We start from the raw sequence: 25,589 nt of genomic DNA, 5'->3' as shown, positions 1-25,589 counted from the left end.
TTTAAATGCATATGTCCCCTAGACCAACAATTTTGTGCAATTTTCTACCATGTTTTCTTGGTCACTGCTTCATTCTGCTAAGGAGACTATGGCAATTGGGTAGTGCCTGGGAGTATAATTTTGTTGCAGGATGTGATGCAAACACCTATTACCATTTGTAATGCTCTATTTACTTGTTTACTTGTTTTTTTTGTCTGTCTCCTCAGTAGTCTTTAAGCAGTGGGCACATTTATTTTATTCTCCACTGTGTGCTCAGAGCCTAGTGCTGTATTGGGTGTGTGATACATGACTTATACATATTTGCTGAAGAAATGAATGAACTTGAAAGAGTCTAAGTACCTTCAGGTTATAGGGGAGTTACAGACTTAAGTTTTTGACTTTTGTTGGCTAACCCACAACTTTGATTAACTGGATTCTAAAACCTCTTGCAGGTTTTATAATTACTGCATGTAATCCATACTGTGAGCAGAATTTGAACAAAATGATGTTTCTGGAGAACTGTTGTTTGCCTGTGAAATCTATTTTCTAATGACTTGCAAAGACAATTGTTAGCTTCTAGTGTATCTAAATTTGGCTCCTAGAAAGCAGCTATAGTAAAACATAATGGCTTGTGAGAAAGGATTGGATTTTCTTCCCTTTGTGCCCACCATACCCAGTCTTTCTGGGGTTTGGAACACAGCCATTTTTCTTCTATGGCCTTGACCAGGTTAGGTTAATGGGAACAGGTGTGGTAAGGTGGGTTGGAAATTTGGAGGTGTTTTTGGATCTAGGTTTATGTTGAGGGGGTGGCGGTCCTGGAGACTTCACTCTCAAGCTGGACCTGGAAGTTCGTTTCTCCTGATTCTCTGCAGAGGAAGGATCTTCACCTTCACTGCCATTCTCTCTTCCACCTTGTTCCACTGAAGGAAAATCTAGTTGAACCAAATGGGAGGAGTCTCTTGGCCAGTAGCAGAGGAGGAGATGAGCCTGGGGCTCTGGTTGACAAGTGAAGACACATAAGGAACCATAGGGAAACAGGAGAGGAAGGACTTCCCTGAGCCTACCAAAGTGATCATGTTAGGAGCTGGGATTTAAGAAACTCTAAAATAACTCCTTTGTACCATCCTCTGTACTATATGCCTCATCTTGTAATAGTAAGATTTTTCTTCTAGTGGACTGTATTTCTGGTTTCTCTGAAGTTGAAGGTTAAGTCATCTTCTGTGTCTGAGGCAAACAGAGGCTGTCTGGAAATTTTGAGGAGAATGGAGAAAGTCAGAAATAGTTGTCATGTAAGTGGACCAGAGAGCTGCCCTAGGGAAAATCTAGAAGGATTTCCAGGCAGCTGAGGCCTGAGGACTACTTTGGGGGAATATAAATGTGTCTGGCACAAACCTAGTTGGTCAGCATCACATGCTCCAGGAAGCCTGCTTTCACCATAAATCCTCAATTCTGACTTACAACTTAAAATATCCCTCACTGATAGTCTTACACCAACTTGGTCATACCTTACAATTCTGATCATTTTGGGCTGAAATGCTAGTTACTTGCATCTCTCTCCTCAAGGACCAGAAACGTCTTGATCCTTCTTTGTCTATAGGATATAGTGTTGTGCCCATCTCCTACTAGGCTCTAGGTAATGTTTGAGTTAACAGAGATTGGGAAGAGAGGGAGAGAAGTGATTTAGGATGGTATATTGTTAGAAAAGCTGGAAAGTAGAGAATGTTAAGAAAGAGCAATATTCAACAGTAAGACATGCTAGGAAAAGAAAATTCAAGAATGAGAAGTATTGCATGTGGCATGAAGGAAGTCACTGATGACCATGGGGAAGAGAGTTTCCGGCAAGATTTCGATCCTGAAGTCAGACTGTAAAGTCTTATGGAAAGAATATATGATTACATAAAATCACATTTTCTCAACATTTACTGTAATTTTCAATTCATGTTGATTCTCTCACAAATCAGGGAGTAATTATTATACATCTGAGTTTAAAAGAAATTTATAATCATGTTTACCATTTAAACAAAATTATCAGACACTATATCTGGATGTCTTGAAACTGTATAGTATAGCAGCGAAACACATCTTTACATCGTTTGGGGAAAAATTACACATTTGTAAAGAAGCATATTAAATTCAAGCATTTGTTCTGAATTACCATTTGGAATAGAGTTTTAGTGGTAAACAAGCCAACTTCTGCTTGGTGGTGTCTACAAATTCTTAGTCTTTCCACTTCCTAGAGTGGAGTGATTCAAAATAGTTGTGATTTCTATAGTCTGCCACTTTGTGTAGCTTGAAACTTTTTGTTCTTTTAAGGTGTCCTACAAATGCTTGTGAAAAATAGTATCTAATTACTGTTTTTCCTGCCCCTATGCTTGGCTGTAAGAGTTAGTGTATTTCTTCCTAATAAAATGAGGTGGGCGTGTTTTGTAGTTGTTTTCATTGTGAAACTTTTTTTTTTTTTTTTTTTTGGTCCCCAAGGCATTGCATTTCTCTGCCTCTTTCTTAACATATTAAGCAGATAAAGCTGTTTACCTGGTCTGTTGTGATGGAGATAGGAGGAACATTTGGATTTCATTGAATTTTCTAGTATGGAGACAATGGCAATAAAAATACTGGGCAAAAAGACACATTTTTACATTTTATCCTAATCAGAAGCTAGCAATAAGGCATGAAGGATTTAAAATCTTTATTGATCTTATTAGAAATTCTTTTCAGTCATTAATCTTTTGGGGTGTAATTAAGGTTCCTTTAGCATCTTGTAGTTGACTGTATTTGGTCGTAAACTGCAACAGATTACCAAGGCAGAAAATCAGAATGGAATCTTCTCATTCATCAAACATATACCTTTACAAAAAAGTTTACTTAGAGGCCTATTAGGTCTGTCTGTCTGGTACATTCTTACAATGGAATTCTATTTTGCCATTAAAAGTGATGATGTAAAGAAAAAATGTTACCAGAAGATAGTCTTTGTAGTATATTTTTTTAAGGCAATAAAGTAAGTCACAAAATAATAAAAATTATAACATGATCTCATTTTTAAATCTATTTACCTATGTATTTATGAGTAGAAAAGAATAGACTGGAAGGATATGTGCCAAAATGTTAACAGTGATTATCCTCGAGGGTTAGAAATAAGAGTGACTTTCCCTTTCTTCCTAATAATTTTATAGAGACTAAAAATTAATAATAAATTTGAAGGGAGAAGCTATTTTATTATTTAAAGAACTTTTGTGAATATTTCATATCTGTTGTAATTTCTTAATTTCCTTTTTTATTTAGCTCATTTCTACTTCACAGAGATACATCCAGAGTGACAGAAAAAAACAGCTTCCCAGTAGTGATTCATTTGTAGGGGAGTCACGTCGCCATTAGGACTGGAATTTAAGTTGGGATTGGAAAATAAAGCTGCTTGTCAGGACCAGGAATGAAATCTGAATGGAGACTTAAAAGCAGGTTTCAGGATCTAATACAAGTGAACGATGGAAGGCCAGTCTAGCTCTGCAGGTCCGGGGCATAAACAAGTAGATGAGTTAACCAAACTAGTGTCAGATATCAGCCTGATATTGCAGACTGAAATCCCGTTCACAAAGGTAAGCAGATAGGCAAGGTCAGAGTACTGAGACCATTAAGTTAAGTAAATCTCAAATAAAAGTGACCAAGGAGCAAGTCTCTGACCATTGAAAACCCAAGAATTGGGCAAGTCTGTATTGTTAGCATAGCCCAGCAAGTTACATTGTTGTCTTTCCTTTGAGGCCCTTTGAAATCTGTCAACTAGACTCTGACGAGTGACTGTCCTCTCAAACCACTGAACCATCCCCTCTCTCATTTTTTCCTGCTGGTTCACGTATCTTGTGAGAAATGGTCTGTGGGCCAGTACAACCTTGAATATTATAGCATTGCCTAAAACGATCAAGTTGTTTAGTAAATATGCTTTGCAATGAGTATCATTTCTTGTTCAGTTTTTCTGGGAAAATGCAGAGGTAACACTGAAGACAGTTGCTTGTGTTATAATCTGTCTTCGTAGACACAAAAGCACAAAAGGCTTTTTTTTTTTTTTTTTTTGGGTAAGGAAAAAACCCCTTTTTTGTAAGGAACAAAAACTATAAGTTTTAGTCAGAGTAGTGCCCCAATCTCTCCCCACTGCCCCCAGCAAATTCATATGTTGAAGTCTAACCACAGATACCTCAGAAAGTGAACTTATTCTGAGTTGGGGTCTTTACAGAAGTAATCAAGTTGAAATGAGGTGATTAAGGGGGGGCCCTCATACAGTATGACTGATGTCCTTCTAAAAAGGTGAAGTTTCAAGCTCAGCCACACGTAAAGGGAAGACATTGTGAAGAGACATTTTTACAAGCCAAGGTAAGAGGCCTAGATCCTTCCCTCACAGAACCAACCCTTCTGACATCTGGACTGTGGACTCGCCTCCATCTCCGTGAGATGATAAAGTTGTTGTTTAAGCCACTCAGTTTGCAGTATTTGTTATGGCAGCTCTAACCAAGTAGTGCAATTTAAAGGCTGATGAAGATTTTACTTTGTCATTTAATCAGTGCCTTTAGTTATTACAATGACCTGTGTGGGTTTTTCAGTGCAGAGCAGGAGAGCTACTTTTCCCATGTGATTTGGGAGTCTCTCAGGTGATTGAAGAAGGTTAGGAGCAAGGGTGTGGTTTATTCTCAGATCATCCAGATTTTCCTTCATATAATAGTTACCTAATTATCTTTCAGGTCTTTTACTATTTTTTTTTTTCTCTTTTTGTAAACATTTGTCAGTTTTATGTAGTGACTTCATAGTGAATTTCTTATTGGTGTTATTTAAGCAGTGAGTTTCATGCTTATAGTAAACTCATACATACTGTGGAGAACAGATCTCACTCAAGTTTCGTCAGGTGATGGGAGCTGCACAGGGAAGAAGGCCCCCAATTGATGTATGAGAGTATAATTTCACTTAGTTTTCCTTTGGTTGCTAGTGTAGAGATTAATTTCCTTGCTGCCCTTGAAGCTAGGCATGATCATGTGGTAAAATCTGACCAATGGGGAAGGAGTGTGCCCTCCATTCCTCTTTCTGCCTTCCTACTGACTAGGGGATGGTGATACTTGACATAGCTATCTGGAACTAACTGGAAGTGGAAGATTTTCCAGTGTGGACTGGTTACATCTCGACTGTTAAATATTAAGATATAAATATGGCTCTTGTTCAAGCCATTTACTTTTTGGTTTTTGTGTAATCACACCCGAGTCTAAAGCCCCAATGAACATATCCCAGTAGTTAGAGGAAGGTAAGGGCTCCAGGTCTCCCACCAGTTCCCCCACCCCTAGATATGAAAGCCAAATGTACATTTGTAAGAGGGCATACAAATACACCTACAACTTATTTTATAAGTTTAATAAAGTCTGTATTTTTGCCCTTTGGATGTTCCTTGGTTTGCTTAAGAGATTCACTTGAGGCAAATATCACAATGTTGTAGAGGCAGGATTCAATTAAACTTTGAGTTGGCATTGGACAACCAAGATCATCTAAGTAAACTGTGCCTGAGTGCAGAATCCAGCCTGGGGCCTGTTCCTGAGAATGGCCTGGTGAGATTATACCCCTTCATGAAATGGTGGGGTACCCCTGAAGTTTTTCTACCCAACTCACAATCCTTTTTTTAAGCTTATTTATTTATTTTGAGAGAGAGCGAGATCACATGCACTTGTGCATGTGCGGGGGGGAGGAGCAGAGAGAGAGGGAGAGAGAATCCCAAGCAGGCTCTGTGCTGACAGTGCAGAGCCCGACATGGGGCTCGAACTCCCGAATCATGAGATCATAACCTGAGCTGAAATCAAGAGCCAGACGCTTAACTGACTGAGCCACCCAGGCAACCTGCCAACTCAGAAGTCTTAAATGTCTCTGATTTCAACAATAAAAGCCTACTTCTAATGTCCATTTTGATAATTGACAACCTCAGCTCTTTAGTAGAGGTAAAGATAACTGAAAAACTTACAGTAGCTGTCTCTTAATGTGGCCTTTTCATCCACTGACCTCATGTTGTATTGTAAAGGAAATTTGAGATCACATTATAGTGGCTGGAGTTCTTTCCTGATACTTGTCTCAGCTTCTTGCTGTGTCTTCTCTGTAGTCTTAAATGCTTCCTTCCCCCTACAGACCTCAAGGTTTGAATTATTCTTGGCTTTTCTTGCTTTAGAGTTTCAGCTTTTACTTTCTCTTGATTTTTTTTTTCTGTGCTATTCTCTGACAGCTTTCTCTGTCAGAATTGCATTCACACACTCTGAGAAGGGATCTTACCGAGTTGCTTCATCACTATTCAGTACACTTTGTCCCTCCTGGGGTTCAGCTCTCATGCCTGGCCACCTTGGAGGCCAGTGGCCTTCCTCGTGTCCAGTCTCTATCTGACACGTTTAGGTCAAGCACCAACCCCTCGGCCAGAGAGCTGTAGCCAGGGTTGCAGGATATATTTTACAAAGGTTGAAAATTTGTTCAGAAGAACCTGTTTCGGGACCCCTTGTTCTTGGAGGGAGGGCAGACACCAAGTTTCTAAGACTCCTCTCCAGTACTTTCCTTGATGCTTGAAACTGAACAGTGACATAAAGGTCACAGACCAGATATTCTGGTAAGTTGTCGACAAATGTAGTGAAATCCACACAACTGATGTTTAAAGTGTCTGCCAGACACTGTGCTAGACTGGTGATCAAGTCATCCAAGGAGCTGAGTCTAGTGGGGGCGACACAGAAGCAAATGATGATAATGGTTTGAGGAGGGAGAAACTGTTTGCTTCTCTCCATGGCGTGGGTTAATTGGGACAAGGGGCTGGGAAGTAGTGCTGGGGGAGGCACTCAAAGAATGTAACCACACACAGGATTTGTGTCTGAAAGGAGGAAAAAAGTGGTACACTGCAGCCATTATTTGCCTAACAGGTGCTCCAATTGGAGCTTAGCTTACAAAGATGTATACTTTTGTCTTGTCCTACAAATTGGAGTGAGCGTAAACAACTCCTTGTAATCGAAATAATGTGGGTTTAAAGAACCGACCTTAAAGTATCAGAGCTATGTGTTCACCTTAGTGAAAATATCATTGATATATTCCCATAGTCGGAAACTGTTGAGTATGTCATTTTGCTACAGTGAATGATTTTTTGATGCTAGAATTCACTGGAAGAAATTCATAACATTTAATTTGAATGCGTTACGAGTTCTCTTGGGTGCCATAGAATTTAATCTATTAAGTGGTTTTCGATTATTCTTGGTACTTGGGATCCAGTGATGCATCCCCATAAGAACTTGGGAACAAGGGATATGTGATTGCCCTCTGAGAGCTGGTTAAATGGAGCAGAGACAGGCTTGCCAGGCGGATTGAACATAATGAGCATGGTTTAAGAAACAGTGTGTCTGTGCAAGTGGCACTGGTCAGATGTTGAAGGACAGAAGGATGCCCAAGGATGAGTGTTGGATTGCCTTGGTGTGGATACTAATGCATTAAGCTACTTTGATGTTGATTAAGCATTCAAATCATATCATAAACCTTCCTTAGTCCAATTCCATTTTCTCTGTGAAAGCACTTATATAAACAAGAAGAAAGGACTTCTTTTTGTTTACAGGAGATAGAATCCCAGCTCAAATTGAGTTAAGAAAGGAGTTTATTTTCTCTCATAAGTGAAAAGTTCATTGGGTATCCTGGTCTCAGGCATGGCTTGACTTCAGTGTTAAATGGTATTATGAAGCAACGTCTCTCTCCATCTCTTGCCTTCATTTTCATTTTCAGTCAAAGCTCTCTCATTTTGAGGGGGCTTTCTGCATCTCCCTGCTCACAGTTTAACAATCCTGTCAACTACTGGGACAGGTTCAGCTCTGGGACTGGCCACTCCTGGGACATGTGCCCACCCAACCATCTAAACCATAAGTTCTGTTAATGGGGAATGAATAGTTCTCAGAAATGAAATTCTGTAATCAGAATAAAGAGGAATGGATTTGGATAGGTGGAAATGGCAGTTTTTCTGTAGTTCGGTTATTTGATTTTCATGTATGTGCCCACAGAAAGAAAATGCACTTGCCTCCATGTTGAGTGTTTATGGTTCCTTGACAGAGTTCTCCCTGTAAATGAATACTTTGGCATTCTGTAAGTGTATGTGTTTACATACATACACACCCAACGCCCCCCCCCCCCCGCCCCCATACATACCCATAGATCTTATGAGTTACAATAAGGTGAATTTGCCTGAGAGAAGGGTCTGCTCTGAACAACTAATCAGGTTCCAAAGCCTTCCAGAGACGGGTGATGCAAAGTCTGGACTTGAGCAAGAAAAGCCTGAGGTATGAGACCCATAGGAGTCTCCTCTACTTTACTGTTCCCGCTTGCTTTTCCCTTTTGAATTCCCACACCGATTACCACATTGTATGTGTGGTATGCCAGTTTTTAAAAAGGCCATGGCATCACGAAGAGGTGAATTGCCCTAACAGATCAGATCTGTCATCTAGCCAGCTTTGTATTTAATGTAAATACTCTTAGAGACCTCTGACTTGACTTGCTTTTTGAGAAGTAGCACCATCCCTATTTTTACACTTTGAAAATAGAACTTTGGATGGAATTCATTTCCCAAAAATGGTACCTGTGGAATTGTGAGGTAATTTTGCAACAGTGGATTGAGACTTTCTGGGAGACTTATACATTGATCTATTAGAAATACCTGTATCTGTCTATCCCAAGTTTAATGCTTAAGATTATATTATTATTTAAATATATCCATGCTTGTATGCATGTACTGTCCCTGGAAGGAAACAGAAGCTAGTAACAGTAGTTGCCTCTGGGGGCGAACGGGTGGCTGAAGGAAAAGTGTGTGAGGGAGACTTGGTTTTCATTATTTACTCATTAATTGTCTGAATATTGTATGATGTATATGTATTACTTTTCCTAAAATTATGGATGAAATAAAATGCCTAAAAATCACATTATGAGCAGTTTCTTTCATCAGGAGGTAGTTTTTCAAGAGCCAAGTTCTGACTTCTGCTTAATTTTCTCGTTTATTTTTCATTTCACCAGTTCTGGTGTTTCAGAGTATTGGGTTAGCCTTTTCTCTGTCCAGTGTGGTTTTAGTTCCATGCCTTTCTCTTGCTCTTCTTTGTGTCCTGTGCTTTCCTTTAATTTGTAGTTTCGTGTTTGTATTTCATTCAAGTTCTTTTCAATTTGGCCGGCTTTTCCTCCATCTATCTGCAAAACATTGAGATAAAATCTCTCTCTCCCCAAATAAATAAACACTAAATAAAAAAAGACTCTTCCCCCTGGTTTTTGACACTTGTATTTTTGGAATAAAAGCCAAAAGGTGTTTTTTTAAAAAATGTTTTATTATTGGGGTCTTTAAATATGTGGAGTCAGTTAAAACAGAGTCAAAAAGAGATTAAAAAATTTCTGTGCACACTCACCAGTCTTTTGAGAAGACTGAGGTACTGAGGTGTTCTCTCTGAGTCTTTATCTGCTCATGGGGGTTCCTCATGGGCTTTCTTGTGTGAGCTGCACCCATACTGCCTCTTCCATGCTTTGCCGTTCCAACCTCTTCAGTAGGGAAAGTATGCAGACTTGTGAAGCAGTCTGAGTCAAGAATTCTAGAATTTTAAGATTTCCTCCAATCCTTTACTCATTCTTAATTTGACAGAAATATTTTTAGGTGCTTGCCTAAAAATTTAGGCAGATCTTTCTAAAGCATTTAACTTGGTTTCCATAGTTACTACCACTCTTTCTTTTTGCTCTCAAATTTCTGGGATTTATATAATATTTAATTCAATTATATAATTAACAATAACAAGTAGAGTTGGCATAAACAGGTCTGGGAACAAACACAATTGGCTTTGGTGGGCACATGACTCAGCTGGTGGGAACAAAGGTGCAGAGGCAGCCTGGAGGGCAGCCTCCCAGGGGCTTCTGGGAACATCACTCAGGAGGGGCAGAGAGAGAGGGAGAGAAAGAATCCCAAGCAGGTTCTGTGCCACCAGTGCAGAGCCCTACACAGGGCTTGATCCCATGAACCATGAGATCATGACCCAAGCTGAAATCAAGAGTTAAATGCTTAACCAACTGAGCCATCCAGGCACCCAAGGTAAGAGAGTTTTTTAAGATAAAGATACTGATGGATAGAAGAGGACAGATGAGCTGAGGATAGTTTTATGTACAGTCTTCTTGCTGCAATGCTAAATTGCCATGTTTTTTTTCTTTCTAGTTGCTGCTACTACTCGTATTCTCTGTCGTGTAAATAGGATGACCAGTCATTTGTGTGATCATTCCATGGAAAAAGTGAAATGATTAAAAATATTGTACATCCTCATAGTGATTTCTTTGTTTTAGGAAAAAAATGGGTAATAGAAGATAGTATCTGAGATTTAGACTTTTTACTAGATTCTATTCCTGAAGCCAAGACTACACTGTATGTTATCTAATGTGAGAATAAAAATAAATAAATAATAATAAAAAAAAAGATTCAGAGATTTAGACTTGTTAGGCACAAATACATTCCTCTCCTATACTTGATTACCAAATACTGATCAGTTTCATTGATATTAACAGATTTCTTTAGCATAGTAACTTTTTTTGTTTTGTTTTTTAGAGAGAGAGAGCATGAGTGGGGGAGAGGGACAGAGGGAGAGGATTTTTTTTTTTTTTTAGTGTTTATTTTTAGTTTTGAGAGAGAGAGGTGGGGGAGGGTCAGAGAGAGAGAGGGAAACAGAGGGTCTAAAACTGGCTCTGTGCTGACAACAGAGATAATCTCAAGCAGGCCCCACGCTCAGCACGAAGCCTGATGTGGGGCTCCATCCGACAGCACTGGGATCCTGATCCAAACCAAAATCAAGAGTTGGATGCTCAACCAACTGAGCCACCCAGGTGTCCCATAGCACAGTAACTTTAAAATAAATTAATGAGGGGGCACCTGGGTGGCTCAGTCGGTGAAGCATTCGACCTTGGCTGAGGTCATGATCTCATGGCCTGTGAGTTTAAGCCCCGCGTCGGGCTCCGTGCTGACAGCTCAGAGCCTGGAGCCTGCTTCAGACTCTGTGTCTCCCTCTCTCTCTGCCCCTCCCCCACTCTGGCTCTGTCTCTCAAAAATAAACATTAAAAAAAAAGATTAACGAATAGGTCTTTAATGGATACAGCCACGACTTGCTCTTTCAATTTTTAAAAGCCTTAAAGGAACAGCAGAGTAGCAATCATGGTGATAAAAATGTGTACAAATATTTGCTTATTAACTAGTATTTTATGGAAAGCTCTTCCATGTTTTCTGTCGTTCAAACCTTACCACTTCCTGTGAGGAGAGATGGTGGGGGATATTATCCCCATTGGACACATTTGTAAAATGAGCCTCAGGGGTTCAGTGATTCACCCAAGATCCTACAGTGGTTGAGTTTCTCAGACAAGAACTCAGGAGTGTCCAGAATTTCTCTTCCAACCCACCTTTAGTCTCAGCTTAAGGCTCTAGGATACTTCTGCACTTCTGCCACTTTTCCATGCCATTTGGGCAATAGTTACTTGCTTTTAGGACTGAAAAATTAAATAGACTCTTTCTTTGCAGACTACCACTTCTCACTGTTGGAAGGACTTGTTTTCTTTGTTCTGAGATATTTTTTCCTACCTTCAAAGTGTGTTTCAGCTCCAAGGAGACTGCCATGGCAGCGGGCTGATTTGGTATGGAGGCAACAGCTGGTTTCCTTGCACGTTACTAAGCTTTTATTTCTGGTAAGTTTTTTTTTTTTTAATTTTTAAATTTTTTATTTTTTTCATCGTTTATTCATTTTTGAGAGACAGAGAAGAGACAGAGCGTGAGTGGGGAGGGGCAGAGAGAGAGGGGGAAACAGAATCCGAGGCAGGCTCCAGGCTCTTACCTGTCAGCACAGAGCCCGACGCGGGGCTCTAACTCATGACCCGTGAGATCACGACCTGAGCCGACGTCGACGGTTAACCTACTGAGCCACCCAGGCGCCCCTATTTCTGGTAAGTTTTGACGAGCAGCCAGCAAGCTGGCCTCTGTTTCCTCTCATATCACCAGGATTGTCTTTCATGTAAAAATAAAGGTACCTGGGACAAAACCTTATACAAGCAAAACCAAAAGTGTCAGAACATGTTGGCTTATGATACCTTTGCATAGTTTTACAGATGCAGAGTTTTCAACAAGACAAATCTTTGTTTTTTTAAAAGAAACCAAAAATCCTGGGATGCCTGGGTGGCTAAGTTGGTTAAGGGTCTGACTTCAGCTCAGGTCATGATCTCGCGGTCTGTGAGTTCGAGCCTCGCCTCGGGTTCTGTGCTGACAGATCAGAGCCGGGAGCCTGCTTCGGATTCTTTGTCTCCCTCTCTCTCTGCCCTTCCCCCATTTGCACTCTGTCTCTCTCAAAAAATAAATAAATGTTAAAAAAATTAAAAAAAAAAATAAAAAAGAAAAGAAACAAAAATCATGAGTAGGCATGTAGGGGCACTGGCTAAGTTTGTGATTAACTGGCCTCTGAGGTACTGCCGTGATAGAAGAGTATTCTAAATTGGAGCCCTAACTCTCCCATAAGTGTAATGTGGGCAAGGTTTTTAGAACCCCTTTGCAGTAACCTCTCTGAGGATTGTGGAGGGTGCAGGGTACCTTTTATGCTGTCAAAACAAATCTGGAGCTGCTGGGCTGGCTGGAAAATTAGCCTTTTTATTGCCCTCTCTGTCGTTCAGTGTTTGCCAAATTGTGGTCCGGAACTGCCTGTATTAGAATTTCTTGGGGTGGGGCTTAGGATTCTTAATTAAACAAACTTTCCAAGTATTCATAGATACTTTAAGATTTGACAGCTACTGGCGCCTTTCTCATTTCCCTTATTTGTCTTAATCACAAGTAATTGAGCTACACTAAGGACAAATCACTTTGTGGAAGAGGGTGAGGAGGATACAGGGGAATGGTCTCAAAAAGGTAGAGAAACAATTGCCATTCTCGACAGTCTCTGTTAGACTCTTGAGTCTTTCTACTGAGCGCTCTTCGGTCACACCTCAGCCTGGTCTGTTCTCTGCCCTGGTTCATGTTGTCCCTGGTTTTACGAGAAGTATTTTCATATTTACAATCATCTGTGCCCTGACTGGTCTGCCTGGCAGTCAAGAGCTCTGCATCTCCCCATCCTTGGCTTCAGCTGAATTATAAACCTTTGGATATAGCTACCTGGTCTCTAGATTGGATATTTGAGTTCCTCTTGGCTCTACTGCCTTCTATCCAGAGGCTTTCATTCATTCGTTTTTTTTTTAAGTTTTTATTTCAATTCCAATATAGTTAACATACAGCGTTCTGTTAGTTTCAACAGAAATTCAACAATTTCATACATTACTCAGTGCTCATCATGATAAGTGTACTCTTTAATCCCCTTTGCCTATTTCACTCATCCCCCCACCTACCTCTCCTCTGGTAACCATCGGTTGGTTTGATCTCTATAGTTACAAGTCAGAGGCTTTCATTCTTCTGCCTTCTCATCTTGGTCCCATATACATATACAGCACATTCTCAAATTGTAAACAGTTTTTCCCAATACACTTTTTTGCTTTTTGTTTTTGTTTATGTCTACCGGAAACTCTCATAGTGTTAGGGTGTTCAGGTTCTTCCATGAAGCTTAATTCACTTTATATGGTAACTGAATTGTTTCCCAGGAGCAGGAGGCTTGTGATATGGAGGGAGGACAGAGAACAGTTTTCCTTCTTCTTCCTAGTATAGGAATGACTTTTTGCCCACTCCTTTTCTTCCACTAGATCCACCTTTCTTGGCTTCTGTATTTGAAGTCAGGTGATGGAGCTCTGAGGTGAATGATGCATCCCACACACAGGAGATGGCTGATGTGTGGGGAGCTCTGGCTTATTCACTTGTGGCTGCTGCTGCCTTTCACCCAACACCACCACTGATGTAGCCATCAAAGACCCACTGAAGTCAGGACTTCTGGGGTGCCTGGGTGACTCAGCTGGTTAAGCGTCTAACTCTTGGCTTTGGCTCAGGTCATGGTCTCATGGTTCGTGGGTTCAAGCCCTGCATTGGGCTCCATGAAGAGCCTGTTTGGGATTCTCTCTCTTTTCTTCTGTCTCTGTCCCTCCCCCACTTGTGCTTTCTATTTCTCTCTCCAAATAAATAAATCTAAAAAAAAAAAAAGAAGTCAGGACTTCTAACTAGGTGGATCAATGCTTATTAGTTTATTCATGGAGTGCATTGGCCATTTGGCAGATTAATATGGAGGGTGACTGGCCCCATAGCTCTCAGCTTCTAGTCCAGAAAATTGGATGACATACTGTCTGAAGATCATTTGCCCTGTAACTTTTTGGAATTTATAATCTCCTTTTCCCATTCAGGCTGGAAGTGAGTCCTAGAAGGGGGTCTAGGCACCAAATAGCAAGGCTAAAGTTTTTCAAGAAATTATTATATACTTTTTGCTTCTCTTTCTGCTTATCATTGGGACAATTCTAGAAGTTGATGGAGATAGGAGGTCTTTTGTGAGGCTGAGCATGCCAGCTTTTAAGATTTATGGGCTTTAGACATATAATCTGGAAAGCAAATGCCCATGGACATTTCTGATTTTTCTACTTCAGCTCTCTTATGTGATCCTGTGGCCCCTACAGTAGTCCCTTATGCAAGATGCTGCCACAGCTGTCGTAGTTTAGAGTGGCAAACCGTGCACCGAGGTGAACCAAGAAAACTAATGAACTCAGAAGTGGACAAAGCTAGAGGGTCCGTGAATATTCTAGCAGAGCATCGGAGGGTTCTCATATCAGGTTACTCGCCAGCTTATTAAGTGTGTCCTCCATATCCAACATTGGTCATTTAGAAAAAGAGAGTTTGAGTTTTTAGGATGCTGTATGGTTCCTAAGAGCCCACTTTACCTTTCCAGGTTGTTCTAAAGTGCTCCCAGATTATTAGGCCTCTGTCATCCTTTTCTTTCCTCTGTAGCTGTTCTCTGATAAATGTTAGGATAGAAAGCGATCTGATTAAATTCTTCATAGTATAATGATTCCCCTGAAGGTGGTTGGATTTTTTTTAAACAAATAATGCTTGTTGACTCATATCTTTAATTGGTGACATCTGAGGCAATGTATCATAATGAAGTGAGCAATTTCAGACATTCTGAACAGAAGTGAAGGGACAACACAAAAGAGGTCTGTAAGCTCTTTCTGCTTTCTCTGACTTTTGCTGCTTTTGAACTCCTCTCACCTCTGCATTTCCAAAGTGACTGTTAATAGTTTAGGGATGGGTGAGGTGGGGGGTGGGTAAGACTAGCCAGGACTATTATGTATACGTTTAGGGTTGACTTTGCCACAGACAGACCTAAAAAACTATATGGTAAGAGGATAAGGCTTTTAATTAATTGTCTTGTAGTTTGCCTTAGCCAATCTCATTATCTTTCAATACATTATGCAAGGCATTACATCAGACTCACCCAAACTGCCTATGGCATGTAAATGTGATGTGGAACAGTATAAAATTTCTAAACATTGATGTATTTGGACTAGCATCCTTTCTTATGCATTATGTTGGAAGCAGCCCTTAAGAAGTAACAAAGCCAGCATGGTGAGCAGTCTGTATGTCTCACATTGGTGGTAAGGACCAACCACATCTATTTTAGTATGATCCTGATTTTGAGTTTCTGCATTTGGAGTCGTTACCAACTTTCTGAAAGCAACACTGATTTTCACAGACTGGGAAATCTGTTTTCCCTCTTTTGGGAGTGCTGTGAGAAATGAGGCTTGAAGCTTTAAATATGGCTTTTTAGGGGCTAGCTTTTTTAGCAGTTGAAGAAGAGTTATGTCGACAATTTGTTTTCTTCCTAGTCATTTTGTTGTGCGCATTGTGGAGAAGACTAGTTAGTTGAGGAGTTAGCTGCTATGCTCATTTAGTGTTTGCTATTTAAAAATTTCCCCATTTAGATGTGGGGAGCTGTGGGGCAATTGAAATGGGATATGATTTCAGTATATGAGGCTTGTAGCAAGATGCTTTGCCCTCACACACACTGTGGCAAGAAAAGCATAAAAGTGTTGTGTTGGTCTCGTTAACCCTGTCCGGTGTGGTGAAACCATGAGAGGAGGCAGATGAGGCCCATCTTGTTCCCCAGTAGAGACTGGTGGTGGAAATGCTGAGGCTCAGGCAGGCGGTTGTGTTAAGCAGGTTCTTGGGAGCTACTTTTAGTTCTTTGAAAAATTTATATCTCAAAGCCCCAAATCTCCCTCCTGCGTCACAGCAGCTGGCCTACATTCACCAGAATATGCAGCCTCTCATCTGATATTTATGGGTGGTGGAGTGAGGCAGAAGAGAAGAGGATTTAACTATCATTTCAACCCCCGTTTTCATTTCCAAGGCTGAAAAGATTCTTCTGTGGTCCTCAGGTATGTATTATTTAAAGAGGAAAAAAGTAACACATTCCCTCTGATGTTTCACTGAACTCACTGAGTTGAGATCTCAGAGCATGTTGCTGCTAATAATTGATTCCTGTGTATTAATGCTGACATATGAGCGGCCTAGTGTGTGTGGCAGGGAAGAGCTACATAATTTAAGAACAAAGCAGAGTAAAGATTTTTTGCTGCACAAGGACAGGAGGTACTGACATATACTGAAGACTCATTTACAGCCAGACTGAACCTTTCCTGTGGTCAGGCAACACATCTGGGAAATAGGACTATAAATAGCTGGATATTAAAATTTATACATACTACTTTCCAATTGGCTGATCTCATTTAGTTTAGGACACAAAATTGGGACCTTTTAGCAGACTCATATTAACAGTAAAAACAACTGAAATCAGAATTCTGGGAATTGTGTGCAATAGTAAATCAGAGTGCAGTTATATAAAAAAAATACTCAGCCTTTGCTGATAACTGCTATCAAAAATGAGGTTCTAAATTATGTACAGTAATCCTTTTTTACAAGGCTAGTATTATATTTTCGCCTCAAGCAAAATTTGGTTTCTTGTTCTTGATGCAAAACAAGAATTGGAGGTGTTATAAAGCTTTCATCTTAGGCATTTAATTAAATTCTGCAATCTAGCGTTGACCTCATACTGTTTTATAGTGAGGTAAGCTGAGCCAGAAAAAAGTCAGTCTAGTTTAAGGTGACAGTAACAGAGGCACTTGCCTAATTAAACACATTGTTAAAGGAAGATCAAGAATGAAATTACATCTGTATATTCCTTTTCTTGTGCTATGGACAAGAGAACAGATAATTTTGCTGAGATTAAAGAATAGGAGCTTCTCTGTCTTACAACCTTAAAATTGAAGGGGAAAGCAGGAGTATGGAAAGGGAAGTGAAATACAAGGTAAGGGAAAGAAAAGGCAAGTTGTCTCTTGGCTGTTGTGATTCAAAATAATTAAAGGACAAAGTTCATCTATGGTGGTTGAGGCTGCTTCAAAATATGAAAGGGGCTCTAGAATGTCCCACATCAATGACAGACATTTGTCTCCCAGCATCATGGCTTTGGAAGTAGATAGAGGTCACTGGTTGCTAATTCCCAACTAACTTGGGGGTCTTTCTTGGTTTCTCTACAAAGGATAAGGTGACTAAAGTTTGGACATTTTTGCAATATTATAATTTATTTGTTTACTGGAAGATCAGCTGCCAAATCCCTGGCTTCCAGAAGAGAAAACATACTAGCTAAGCACCTGTCTTAGTCTTCAAACAAACATGGTTAAGATGCAATTGAAGTTCTATCCAAGATGAAGAAAGACATAGTAAGAAGGCACCTAGTTGGTCTCCATACCACATAAATTATATGCTATGGGCTTGAAAAAAATTACAGCTAAAGAAACTATATGCTATCTAACTGTCTTCAACCCCCAAATATTTTGAATATATTTTCTTAACAAAGTGTTTTCGGAAGCAACATAGACTGAAAGGTTCACTAAACCATGCCAAATTATGCCATACTAATCTCTTCTTCTTCCCCGCCCTCCCCCCGCCTTTTGTCCTCTTCCCTTTCCTTCTCCTTATTAGTGTTTCTAGAGGTAAAATAAAACAAAATATGGAGATATTTCTAGATTGTAGTAAGGTAATTGACAAGATCTGTTGAGATGGCATTGTGGTCAAGATGGAGGTTTGTGCCCCAGATCATATGTTAGGTGCCAGATCCACAGGGTGCTGCCAATGCAGCAGTAGATGAGTGAGAAGTGGCCTCTGTCTGCAAAGAGCTTATAGTGTGTTGAAGGAAAGAGACTATTACAAAACAAAGGGTAGTAAAATATGTTGAGATAATGGTGGTGGGGGTGCAGGATCTTCTGTTGGATCTAATGGATCCTCAAGGTTAGGGAAGATTTGTCCAAGATAATCTTTAAGCTGTGATTTGGAGGCTAATAGCTACATTAATGGTGGAAAATGGTAGAGTATTCCAGTCATAGCCCTTGCATGTACAAGGACTCAGAGGTGAGAAGGACATGGTCTCTTCACAGACCTGAAAACCATTGAATATGGTAAGTGCATCTGTTAAGGTACAAGCTTAGCTGCTGTAACAAAGTCATCCCAAATTATAGTAGCTCAAATAAGACAAATTTATTTCCTCCCATGAAGTTGTCTGGAATTGGTCGACAAGCCAGGTTGGTTAGGCAACTCTATTTCTAAAGGAACTTAGATTCTTTTTATCTTTATCATTCACTTACCAGTGAAAAACTATTTCAAGCGTCTTTTATACAATTAATGAACCATTGGTGTCTAAAGTGATAACTGAAAGTCAGAAAGAAGTCTGCTATTGGAATACATATCAAGGGGAATGGAGCCCAGACTTAAGGTTAGGGATAATTTCTCCATGGAGGTGAGAACTGAAGTAGAAGTTGGCAAGATGCAAGTTAGGAGGTGGGAGAGTTCCAGGCAGAGGGAAGAACATGTGCAGAGAACCCATGGCAAGAGGGAATATCGGAGATTTAAGGAACTAAAAATCACTGGGTATAGTATTGGATAGGGTATAATTTAAGGTGCAGCAACACAGAGACCACAAATTACAATAACTCAAACAAAACAAGTTTACTTTCCTCCCATAGAACAGCAGCTTCTAGAGGATGGATCCCTGAATAGGGTGTTTGCAATGCTAGCAGGAGTGAACTCTTGATTAGGGAACTTTAACTGTGAACTAATTGTCTCATGTTAATTTATATATATATTATATATTGTATATTGTATATTATATGTATTATATGTTATATGTTATATGTTATATATTATATATTATATATTATATACACACACACATATATCACCATCTCACTATATTTTAAGAAGTTTAGGATTTATCTAAAGGCAAATATGAAGCCATTGGAAAGAAGGGAATTAAATTTATAATTTAGAAAGGTGGCTCTCGTTTTAATGCCATGAATGAATGGGTGGGCAAGATGTAAGGCTGGGGGGCCAGTGGGGCTATTGCTGTAATCCAGATGAGAAAGGATATGGTGATAAGGATATGGTGATAAGGGATGGTTATCTGTTAGCCATAATGTAGTTAATAGGCAGAACTTCGTGGAGTAAGAGTTTGGCAGAGATGAGCTATTTTAATCTATTGCTTTCCAGGGCTGAAATTCATAAAATTATATGAATTCCAAGAATTTTGAATGTCCACAAATTTATTTTGATGAGGGTTTGCAAATCAAGTGTTCACTATGGCCTAAGAATAGGAAAACGAAAGAAATAAAGCAGACCTATTGTAATGTTGGGAGGTTATGGAGAACTGGATAGCACATGCTGTCTCCAAAGGGGCCAGATATCCTCAGTTCCAGCCAAGCGTTGTCATTTATAAATAAAAATTCATTGTTGCCAGATCTAATTTTTTCCCCTTTTATCTTGGGTTGTTATATGAAATCTTCTGATTTTTAAAAAATGTTTTATTTATTTTTGAGAGAGGACAAGCAGGGGAGGGACAGAGAGAGGGGGACAGAGGATCTGAAGTGGGCTGTGTGCTGACAGCAGTGAGTCCAGTGTGGGGCTTGAACTCACAAACCGCGAGATCATGACCTGAACTGAAGTCAGATGCTCAACCGACTGAGTCACCCAGGTGCCCCTGAAATCTTCGGATTTTGAATGTTGACAACTAAGTAAAAATTAAGCAAACATACAAAGTACTGTGTAGACCAACATTGTAATGACCAAGCAAAACAGGTCTGTAAATGAGATTTGATTTGCACAGATTCATGTGTGCTTACGTCTTAATAACTGTATTAGTTTGGGTAGGCTGCTGTAACAAAGAAACCCAGTGGCCAAGAGAACAGAGATGTTTATTTTTTATGTGACAGTTCCAATGTGACTGGACCAGGTGGCTGGACATTGTTGCTCTTCGTAATCTTTCAGGTACTTCCCAAGTTGTTACACCATCCCCAAGTAGAGTGTTCATCTTCATGATTAAAGTTGGATCATTACATCTGGATTCCAGTCCTCAGAGAAAGAGAAAGAGAACACAGATGAAGTATCTGTCCATATATTCATAAAAACTCTTACTATTTTTTTTTAATTTTTTCTGGCATACTTCCTTATTAATTTTTATCCTTATAGACTTTTGAGCCTGGCATGATGGATTATTAGTCCTATTTAACAGATAGAAAAATGAGGTGTAAGTAAGTTGTAACTTACCCAGGATCACAAAGAGAATTAGTGGTAGGACTAGATTCTACCTTGACTCCCTTTTAATAATAATAAAATGTCTTTGAAATGCATATGTAATACATATTTAAATAACAGTTTATTTGAATTCCTGTTATTAAAGTTCAGTCACTTACTGAAGCATGAAAACAGATGGCAATGTATATTTTTCCTCCTGGATACGTTATCATATCCCTCTTCCGAAGTATCATTCTTGTTTGCTCCTGACATCACATGGGGAATCCACAAAAGCCAACGGCCCTTCAAATATTTTGTAAGATGATTTTGCTCTGGTAGTGCCAGAATATTCTTTTGTCTTAAATGTTACAGTTTAATTGTGTGCAGGAACATTGATTCCTTATAGCATGGTGTTTACATGTGGCTAGAGCTCTCAGCCTCATTCAATTTATGTTTCTGAGAAAACTATTAGAGAGTGTCATGGCCAGAATTGCTGTCATTAGTCAAATCACTTTTCTAGGTCTGGGTAACCACAACTGTGCACAGATAAGTGAAATTTCATTTGACAGTTTCGGGGGCATTTCACTAATACAGATCAGACAAAGCCACAGAATTTCCAGATACTTTCCAGATACTGTCTTTTGTTTTTACTCAGGCCTTTGAATGAAACATTTAAATAGTGGATTTGGAGTTCTAGAAAATGAAACATTGTAAGGATGTGGAATTCTCCTCTGGCTTTTATTAGAAAAAGGAAAAGAAGGCTTGACCATTTAATTGTGGCTGCTCTGGTGAAGAATGGGCAGAACAATGAAGCAGTGATGTGTTGACAATGCCTTGGATATACACAATAGAAAAGCCTTCTGTTTTGTTTTGTTTTGTTTTGTTTTGCTTTTTGAAGGAGCGTCATGTTCTGGTTGGTGGAGCCCAGGATTATAATGCCCATATACCAGGATTCTAGCTGCGGTGTTTCTGCCACTGATTCTCAGCATTGACTTTGGAAATAGCTTTCGGTTGCTTCAGGCAACAGATAATTTTTAAATGAGTGAGGGTGAGTGTGTTCTACCCCCCACATAGAGAACAAGATGGTGATACTGTTGCTTTTATGTAATTTAATTTATATAATTAAAAAAATAATACATTTGACTCGTTTTCCATTAGTCAGTCAATTTCCAGTAGCGTAGGCACCAGTGTTAATATTTAATTAATTGTTGGATAATGCATCACACACTTCTGCAGTTGAATCATTTAAAGAAATATATTTAAAAGTCTATGTCATATTTATTGAGGGAAGAATTTGGCATATTAAATAATGGCCCAAATGATCTGGAAATATAGGTGGATATAAAGATAGCACCACCAGTACAGTCGCTGTTACCTTCACACCAATATTAGGCTGTTGTGAAGGTTAAATGAAATGATGTTCTTCTTTTTGTTTGAACCCTTTTCAGTATATTCCAGTGTATTCCTATGCCACATAGCCATTGGGTAAGGATATGAGAAACATTAAGGAATGGATGGGAAGCTTGTCCCAAGCTGAAAACACATACTTTCTTTGATGTATCCTAAAACCATACTGTTTTATGTTTTAGCTAGCTTCTTCCTGTTTATGGTGTATTTTTTCTGACTTTATAAATAATTCTGTCTTATATATGGTATAATTATGACTCATATTTCCTCTTATGAGAACTGAACATTAATCTTTTTTAATTTTAATATTTATTAATTTTTGAGAAGCAGAGACACAGAGCACCAGCAGGGGAAGGGGGCAGAGAGAGAGAGGGAGACACAGAATCTGAAGCAGGCTCCAGGCTCCGAGCTGTCGGCACCGAATCTGATGAGATCACAAACTGTGAGATCATGACCTGAGCCGAAGTCGGACGCTTAACCAACTGAGACTCCCAGGCACCCCAAGCATTAATCTTAACTAGACAGGATTCCCTCAGACCTACCTGTCTCATGTTAACTGTTCTGCTTATCCATGAGGCATTGATGCACATTCATCTTTTGAAGTTACAGTTGAACAACTGTTTTGAGTATTGTGTTACAAATGGATCTGGTTCTGCACAACCAGTAGACTCATCTGTTTTGGTAACTATGTCTAAACTCCAGTAATTAGGAGTAATTTCTTACTGGGTTATAATAATGAAAGCAAGTTTCAGACTTCATTCCACTGCATATAAAGATGTTTATTAGAGAAGGTACGAAATAACCCTATATAACCTGTTCTTTGAGCTCTGTGAATTCTCAGTAGTCTTTCAGGTGCTCTCTAGGTGCACATTACAGGTGCCAGGTTTAATGCCATATTCTAAATGCTCACTCGGTTTTTACTTTTTGACAATCATTTGAGATTTATAGACAAATTGTGAAGATAATACAACGTTTTCATATACCTCTTACCTGATTTCTGCTCTTGTTAACTTTCTACATTACCATGATTTATCAAAACTAAGAAATCAATATTATGATTATTATCAGTATTAACTATACTCCAGACTTTTTTCCATTAATATCCTTTTTCAGTTCTAGAATCCAATCTAGAATATCACATTGCATTTAGTCATTAGACTTTTGTACCAGGTTCATGAAAAAGATCAGTTTATACATCTTAAACACCACTAATTTTAACCAATGAAAATTTGTCTCTAGTATCTACAACACCTGTGATCAAAACCACCAGTATCAGTTGGAAAGAGATAGCCAGCTGCCTCTGGGAGTGTGGTTCTTTCGAGTAAATATCAGCTGACCACCAGTATAGTGTGTAGTTCCAGTTAGGGTAGGAGACAAAAACTAACACACACATGCATTTCATATTGCTCTGCTGTGGTATTTGAAAGTAAATTCCAGGTAATCTAACACTTGGGCTATATTGAAGTTCTGTTTAAGTTCAGTGTATGCTATAGATTACTGATGAAAGGAGATCCTTAGTCCTTTTTAAAAATTTATAACATTTTCTACCCTAATTATAAAAAAATAGTACTTTTATTCACTTGTCAGACATACAGAAAATATAGAAAAGCATACAAAGGAAACATTCACATAATTCCTGTCATACTGATTTTCTTGGCTTAAATGTTAATTTTTCCCTTAAATCTAATTACCTCTGTGACCTCCAGAAACAAATACTTTAGTCTGAATCTGTATCCATCTTTCTCTGACTTAGTGTTTCAGAGAAGCTTTAGCCTTTTTGCCATCAGGAGTGGACTGGACTCAAGAATTGAGGGGCAAGGAGACAAAGTGTTTCCTAGCATAAATTACTACTTTTAAGTAGAGTTCATTATGGAATTTTACACTTCTGTGTTTTCAAGAAGTATAAAGATGTGCAAATGTTCCTCAGAACATAAACTAACGTGCTAATGTCATAGCTGAATAAAAGCTGCCAATGCTCTTTTCTGTTTATTTTGAATTATTATTATTATTTTTTTGTACAGTTGTTGAGTTACTGATACGGAATTGTGGGAGAAATTGATGACAGTGGCTTTGCATGTCATTTGTACTGATAAACCTGCGAAGGTAGAATAGGGTACGGGGGAAAGTCAGGTTCACACAATGGGGGCATTTCGTCTCGACTCCACACCACCTTCTCAAGTTTAAGATTGGGCATGGATATGTCATGTAGCCTCTCCCTGCCTTGTTTCCTCACCTGTAGCACAGGGATGGTGATGAATGCCTCAGAGGTCCAAAGGTTGCATTAACTGAGATGACATGTGTAAAACACTGAAATACATGGTAGCTATTACTAATATTCAATGTATTTCCTTTTTTTCCCTTTTTAATTTATAAATTGAATCAGTCCCAGTCGTGAGGCAGGCACATGTTGAGTTTTCCTCTGTGTGCTAAGATCTGGACATGGTGTTAGGGACATCGAGAAATGACACGTCTGGGTTCTCAGGCACTGCACAGAGTAGTAGTGGAGACAGATGCCAACACCATGGGACGCGGTGGGACAGGCATTGTGGGAAGACTGGTGAGGAGTGAGCCACCCAGGCCTGTCTGGGAGAGGCAGAGATACAGGGAGGACACCCAGGCAGGCAAGAAGGCAGTAGGCACTGAGCTAAGGCTGGGTTTTAAGTTATTGGGCAAGGGTGGTGCATGGCACAGAGGAATTAAGGATCCTACGGCTAATTTTCTCCCTACAGCCTCTTACCGTGAAGTCTTTAAAGGGGTTCTCTGCAGTCATGCGCAGAAGCCTTTTGTAAAGCAAGCTACCACCACATGGGTCTTATAAATTTGGTTTCGGTATCCCCTGTCCCATCTAGGTGCCTCTGTGTATTTTTTAAACATTACACTTAATTTTTTCTTCATATATTTTTGGATTATAAAAGGCCTATAACAACATTACAGAAAATTTTGAAAATAAAGAAGAGGGAAAAAAAAGTCCACAATTTGCTAGCTGTGTTAATACAGTGGATTTCATTCTTTGTTCATCTTATCCTGAATATATATAAAAATTATCTTCCTCCCTTTCCTTTGTTATAGGGATAAAATTTGATTGACACAAACTTTAGAGGAAGTCTGAATTGTAAGCCTCATGCTCTGTATGTGGTGTTAAAGGAAAAAGGGTTACACTAAGGATGGGTTACCCCACAGGATTCCCTGGGTGATGCTTTGAGGCAGAATTATGGGAAATTTTGTGCCCCAGGCCTTTTTTTTTTTTAAAGCAATAGCTGCCTCCCCTAGTTACTGGTGATCTTGAAATTGTGGGGAGGTGTGGCTGGGGTGGTTCACAGTGTTCATTACTTAGGACAGAACAATTTTCACAGATTTTTACCTTATATGCTTTTACTATTGATTACGTAATATTTTCTTTTCTTTTTCTTTTTTTTTGAGACTGAGAGAACGTGCGTATGCAAGTGGGGGAGGAGCAGAGGGAGAGAGACAGAGAGACAGAGAGAGAGAGAGAGAGAAAGAGAGAATCTTAAGCAAGTTCCACGCCCAGCGCAAAGCCCATCTTGGGGCTTGAGCTCTCAAAACTGTGAGATCATGACCTGAGTCGAAATCAAGAGTCAGTTTCTTAACTGACTGAGCCACTCAGGCGCTACTTGATTACCTGATATTTTCTATTTACTTAACTTTTTATTTGACT

General features: G+C 39.4%; 1 protein-coding gene across 4 annotated transcripts in view; it reads left to right on the top strand.

Moving 5' to 3' along the window:
* HECW2 (HECT, C2 and WW domain containing E3 ubiquitin protein ligase 2) overlaps positions 1-25,589 on the top strand; it is a 369,305-nt gene that overhangs the window by 31,521 nt on the left and 312,195 nt on the right. The window contains exon 1 of one of the 4 annotated variants that reach the window (XM_027054219.2): positions 11,136-11,688. The exons of the other annotated variants lie outside the window; for them this stretch is intronic. The gene's annotated coding sequence lies outside the window, so the exon portion shown is untranslated. Of the gene's footprint in view, positions 1-11,135; positions 11,689-25,589 lie in introns of those variants that run through there. 4 annotated transcript variants of the gene reach the window in all.

The sequence above is a fragment of the Acinonyx jubatus genome, chromosome C1, assembly GCF_027475565.1.
Source record: "Acinonyx jubatus isolate Ajub_Pintada_27869175 chromosome C1, VMU_Ajub_asm_v1.0, whole genome shotgun sequence".
Lineage (NCBI taxonomy): Eukaryota > Metazoa > Chordata > Mammalia > Carnivora > Felidae > Acinonyx > Acinonyx jubatus.
Note: the sequence above shows the minus strand (reverse complement) of the source record. Positions and strands in the feature narration are given on the sequence as shown.